The following is a 6,771-nucleotide window of genomic DNA, read 5'->3' as shown; positions in this document are numbered from 1 at the left end:
TATTTCCTTGTACAAGGCTCAAGTCCTCCATAAGGATCAAGGACCTCCACATAAAACCAGATACACTGAATCTAATAGAAGAGAAAATGGGGAAGAGTCTCAAACACATGGACACAGGGGAAATTTTTGTGAACAGAACACCAATGGGCCATGCTTTAAGAGCAACAATAGATAAATGGGACCTCAAAAAACTGCAAAGCTTCTGTAAGACAAAGGACACTGTCAATAGGACAAAATGGCAACCAAGAGATTGGGAAAAGATCTTTACCAATCCTACATCTGATAAAGGGCTAAATCTAATATGTATAATACAAATAGCTCAAGACGTTAGACTCAGAGAACCAAATAACCCTATTAAAATGGGGTATAGAGCTAAACAGAGAATTCTCAACTGAGGAATATTGAATGGCTGAGAAGTACCCAACAAAATGTTCAACATCCTTGGTCTTTAGGGAAATAAATGCAAATCAAAACAATTCTGAGATTCTACCTCACACCAGTCAGAATGGCTAAGAACAAAAACTCAGGTGACAACAGATGCTGTCAAGGATGTGGAGAAAAAGGAGCACTCCTCCATTGTTGGTGGGACTGCAAGCTGTTACAGCCACTCTGGAAATCAGTATTGGGGTTCCACTATTTGAGGACTCAGCTATACCACTCCTGAGCATATACCCAAAAGATTCTCAAACATAAAACAAGGATACATGTTCCACTATGTTCATCGCAACCATATTTATAATAGCCAGAAGCTGGAAAGAACACAGATGCCCTTCAACAGAGGGATGGATACAGAAAATGTGGCACATCTGCACAATGGAGTACTACTCAGCTATCAAAAACAACATTTTCATGAAATTCACAGGCAAATGGACAGAACTACAAAATAGTACCCTGAGTGAGGTAACCCAGTAACAAAAGAACACACATGGTATGCTCTCACTGTTAAGTGGATCTTAGCCCTTTAAAAGCTCAAAATACCCATGATACAACTCACAGACCATATTTAGCTCAAGAAGAGGGAAGACCAAAGTGTGGGTGCTTCAGTCCTTCTTTGAAGGGGAACCAAAATGTTCACAGGAGATAGAAGGTAGAAAAGACTTGAGAGAAAGAGAGGAGGGGGAGGTAAAAAGGGAGCAGGATCAGGTATGAGAGTACACGGGAATGGTATACAGAGGGTCAGGAATTTGTGTGTATCAGTAGGGGAGGGAGATCTAGGGGTAGCCACCAGAAAGTCCCAGATGCCAGGAAAGCAAGAGGCTCCCAGGACCCAGTGGGGAGGACATTAGATGAAATTCCCAACAAAAGGGAAAGAGAACCTGTAGAAACTATATGCAGAGGTTAGGCAAGGTCCCAGTTTGGGGAATGGGGCCACCCACTCATCTTCACTTTTTTTTCTTATTTTTTTTATTAACTTGAGTATTTCTTATATACATTTTGAGTGTTATTCCCTTTCCCGGTTTCCGGGCAAACATCTCCCTCCCCTCTCCCCGCTCCCCTTCTTTATGGGTGTTCCCCTCCCCATCCTCCCCCCCTTGTCGCCCTTCCCCCAACAATCTAGTTAACTGGGAGTTCAGTCTTAGCAGGACCCAGGGCTTCCCCTTCCATTGGTGCTCTTACTAGGATATTCATTGCTACCTATGAGGTCAGAGTCCAGGGTCAGTCCATGTATAGTCTTTAGGTAGTGGCTTAGTCCCTGGAAGCTCTGGTTGCTTGGCATTGTTGTACATATGGGGTCTCGAGCCCCTTCAAGCTCTTCCAGTTCTTTCTCTGATTCCTTCAACGGGGGTCCTATTCTCAATTCAGTGGTTTGCTGCTGGCATACGCCTCTGTGTTTGCTGTATTATGGCTGTGTCTCTCGGGAGAGATCTACAAAGATTAAAACAGACACAGAAGGAACACCCATTCAGAGCCTGCCCCACATGTGGCCCAGGCATATACAGCCATCCAATTAGACAAGATGGATGAAGCAAAGAAGTGCAGGCCGACAGGAGCCGGATGTAGATCATCTTCACATTTTTAACCCAGAACTGCTCCTATCTAAAGGAAATGCAGGGACAAAGAGTGGAACAGAGACAGAAGGAAAGGCCATCAAGAGACTGGCCCACCTGGGGATCCAGCCCATATGCATACAGCCACCAAACCTAGACAACATTGATGAAGCCAAGAAATGCATACTGACAGGAGCCTGATATAGCTGTCTCCTGAGAGGTCTACCAGAGCCTGACAAATACATATGTGGGTGCTCACAGCCAACCATTGGACTGAGAGGGGGACCCCAATGGAGGAGTTAGAGAAAGGACTGACGGAGCTGAAAGGGTTTGCAACCCAATAGGAAGAACACCAATATCAATCAACCAGACCCCCCAAGAGCTCCCAGAGACTAAACCACCTACCAATATGTACACATGAGGGACCCATGGCTCCAGCCACATATGTAGCAGAGGGTGGCATTGTCTGGCATCAATAGGAAGAGAAGCCCTTGGTCTTATGAAAGCTGAATACCCCAGCATAAGGGAATGCCAGGGCAGGGAGGTGGGAATGGGGGGGTGGGGGAGTACCTTCATAGAAGCAGACTTATTACTGAATTTTTGGGCTTCATTAAATGAGTTGGAAAGCATTCATGTAAATGAGGCTTTACTTAATATTCTATCATTTGGCATTGTATGTGAGAATAAAGCTCTAGGTGGTATACAAGTAACAGTAAGAGTCACTCACAATAAGCAGGAGGGGGAAGTGGCTGGCATCCAGTAATCTGCACAGTGAGTAGTTCTGATGTTGTACATGGTTAGACAAAATTCTAAAACTCTGTTTTACTGTGTCATAATATTGAAGTGCCTTATCTGACACACTTCTTTGAGATTGTTCATATTTCACAGGCAAATTATACATGGCAGTTAAGACCATGAAGCTGGCTTCTGTCAACATTGAGGCCGGGCTGTAGGCATCAGACTTCTTACAAGATTGAAACATGGCTCCTCTGTGTCTCTTGTCAGAACAGGTAAAGTCAGATGGAAGGATGTTGTTCCCCCTCTCCATAGATGGTCAGAAGATGGCATTAGGTTTAATGTCTATGTTTAGACTGTGATGAATCTCTCCTATTTGTTACAGGAATATCTATGGTATAAAAATGGTCACATGGTAAGAATTCAATATAAAAGGACCCTATGAATATCATATAAACCAGCTATAATGCAAACAGCTATCAGAAAAGTCTATCAACAACAGTCTCAAAGTCACAAGAGTATGTTATGAAATTTAAATCCAATAGAGACTTTTAGATAAGTAGGAAGTCTTTTCTTTTAGCCTAATCACAAGTTACTGTGTTTTCACTGTAGTCTTTTAACAGATGTAACAAGGATTTATTCTCATCCGGCTCCAAGTTTAGCTGGCTGAGAGAAACAAGGACAATGGGACTATAGTGACCACACAACCTAAGGAGTCTATGTTAATTTTCTTGGACTTCAGAAGTAGACATGCTACCATGTATTACTTCTGACAGCATCAGAACCAAGTTTCAGACGGCCTTACTAGTATTATACCCACTATGGGAATTATAGCAAAGCATAAGAATAAAGAGGTAGACCTCCTTGAAGTTCTCCTTAATAACTTCCATTTGTCTCATTCTGGAGGCTTCTAAGTGTCCTTCTTAAAGAGATATGAACCACTAGAGGAAACGGTAGATTTAAAACCCTGAAACCAGGTCCGAGTATGTTGCTGAGATGGCTCTGCAGATAAAGGTGCTTTTCACCAAGCCCGAGAGCCTGAGTTCAATCCCTTTGATGTCTGCACATACACTGTGACTCGTGTGTACCCACAAACAGAACACATACACACAAAGAAAAAAGTAAATGAGTTTTTATTACAACTATCCAAGATACGGTAGTATGTGGCAGGAGACAAAGCCATATTGCAGAAGCAGTACCACAGTATAGATTGCATTAGGAATGCAACCATCACTTAATACATTAAGAATGATCCAATTATTAACCTGTATTTTCTAATTTTTTCAACATATTGTCTAGTGTCAAGAATATTTATTTCAAGTTTTATTATTTTATAAAAAAAGAATATTGATTTGAGGAGGCATCATAAATATTGCCCCTTTTATGAGGATGTGGTAGTTGCTGCAAAGGAGAAGTTACAGATGCTATGTTCAATATAAAATAGAAAATATAATAATATTTGAAATTAAAAATTAAAGAATGATCTGATTAGTGTCTCTTATGATGGACAAATCCCTTTAGGAGGGTTAAACCCTTCCTGCAAAGGTTAAAGAGAGAGAACTGATCTCTGTAATCAAGCTCCCCTTCCAATGAGTGTCCATTCCTAATTGACTGGATCTTTGTGATACGGTCATTATGAAGACCTCAAGTACAAGCATTTTGTTGATGTGAGGTCAAGATCAAAGTTTTACCAGATAAAAGGTTGGTTGGGCTGAATGCTGTGAGGGAAACAAGCGCCAGAAGAGACCTGTAAAAGGGAATCTACCTCCTGAAGTGTTTAGGGAACAGCTATTACATTTTTGTCAGCAGTGTTAGGCAGGGGGTGACATATGTGGCACTCAGCTAACTGCAGAGCTGTGGTTACTGGAAAAACATGTAAGAGTTTTGTTTCTTTTCTTAGGTGGTACATAGCGAGGCAAAAATAATAGGATGGAGATAAGGAGTGTCACATTAGCATTCCAGAAAGCATCTAAGTGGAATAATAAGTGAGATTGGTGGAAGTGTAAAGACAGAAAAGGGTGTTGCAGAATCCAAAAATTAATCTCCTTTCAACTAGGGTGGAAACTGTCCATCTCTGAAGTTTGTGGAGGATTCCTCAGACTCTGAAACTGAAGGTCATCTGATAGACCTGATGTGCATAATGAAAATGAACTTATGTATTTCTTTTGAGTTGGGAAACATGGATCCAAGCATCAGCACTTTGGTATTATAAGACTATATCAGCTGATACTCGTATCTGATAAGGTCCTTTTCAACTAGGCTTGATGGCTGTTTTTCTTTGGTATATTATCCATAAGAATAAACCTGCAAGCTAAAGATCATCCAGAAGCTGTTAAGACGGATGTTTTTGAAATACAGGTTGTGTCTCCTGATGACTGAAGTTGAAGATGCTTATGAGCTTCTTGCATTAATTGATTATATGTTCGCAATAAGGTAGAGTCCAAGGTGAGAGTGAAATGTCCGGGCACTTGGGGTGGCTTACCACTGACTCCAAAGATAATTCAAGACTCCCAGAAAAAAACTGATCTTGTAAATAATAAAGTGACTCATCCTATTTTAGACCATGAGATTTCCTGGCTGCAGCTTCCTCAAGCTCCTGCTGTCACATATCCCCAAACTGTGGGCCCAAATCAATCTTTCATCCTTTAAGTGACTTTTCTCTAGTATTTTGTTAAAGCAGCAAGAAAAGTCCTGAAGGGATGGGCCTGTAGCACATTGGAAGTCCCTGTCTAACATGCCCAGGGCCCTAAATTCAATCCACAGTACTAGGAACAGACTTGAGTTTGTCTTTATAATACTTCATTTTGAAATTAAAATAAAGAAACGTAACAAATATAGTATCTCCAAAAGGCGAGCGAACAACAACAAAGCCCAAGAGATGATAGCCATCTTCAAGCCAAGGAGGGAGGGTCCAGAACAGATCCTTAATTCCATGTCCCTCAAAAAGGGCCAGCTCTGCTGATATCTCCATTTACGAATTGGGGCAACAAATGTTTGTTTGCCACTTGACCACTGTTGGGGAAACTAAATTATAGCATCTCAAGGAAACAAATACAGGGCTATAGCTAACCAGGAAAGTCAAAGAATTAAAAGTTAAAAGTTAAGCCATCTTGGAAATGAACAATCGTAAGATGTATTTTTAGCCTATTGAAGCATGAAGCACATTTCCAAGATTTCAAAGGGTCCTCAAGGATTTGACTCTGGTATGTGAGCCACCTTTCCAGTTACCCACAATTGTGTTCTTAGCAAGTAGAACGTGTTTGGGAAACATGCCTAAAATAACTTTAAAATTGTCCCCATCAATATTCATTTAATATCTTGGCCAATCTATCTCCTTTCTTATGGGTAATATCATGAAGAATATTTTAATTTCATTTTTAAAATTTGGCACTTTTCAGTCAGCCATTCTAGCAGTGGTAAATGTTATTTCTATGCAAGAGAGTCTTGAAATTTTTCCCAGTATATTTTTTCCCAATTAGAGGCTTGTGTTTGATGGTGAACAATAATATCGTTTAATTCCTCTAAGGATTCTCCTTTGTGAATGATTACAGAAGCAATTACCTTGGTTTAAGCTGCTCGTTTAGTCTGGTTGTTAGTTAAAGCGTGTGATTCTGGTTCCTTCTCCTTTGAATGATGCTCATATATAAAAGTTCTTTACTTTTTCCATTTCTACAGGTATTTCAGTTGAGGTGAGAAAATCTCCGTTTCAAAATAATTTGAGGTCAAACTAACCTAACACCATATAACTATTCCTATAACTATTACTGTATTTTGTGCTGCTTGTTAATTCCAAACAATGACAATCAATGAAGCTGTCAGAATAGATTTCATAACTTTATCTTCTGTAAATGTATCTATATGATAGCATACCCTATGTACCAGGATCTAGGTTTTGTGAGTTTGGGATGTTTGTTGTTGTTTGTTTTTGTTTTCTGATGTGAGAGTGTGGTTGTTTTGTTATGTTATGTTTTGTTTTGTTTTGTTTTGTCTGGTTGGTTGGTTGGTTGTGGGGTTTTTGGTTTTGTTTTTTCTCTGTGTAGTCCTGGCT

The sequence above is a fragment of the Rattus norvegicus genome, chromosome X (assembly GCF_036323735.1).
Source record: "Rattus norvegicus strain BN/NHsdMcwi chromosome X, GRCr8, whole genome shotgun sequence".
Taxonomy (NCBI): Eukaryota; Metazoa; Chordata; class Mammalia; order Rodentia; family Muridae; genus Rattus; species Rattus norvegicus.
Note: the sequence above shows the minus strand (reverse complement) of the source record.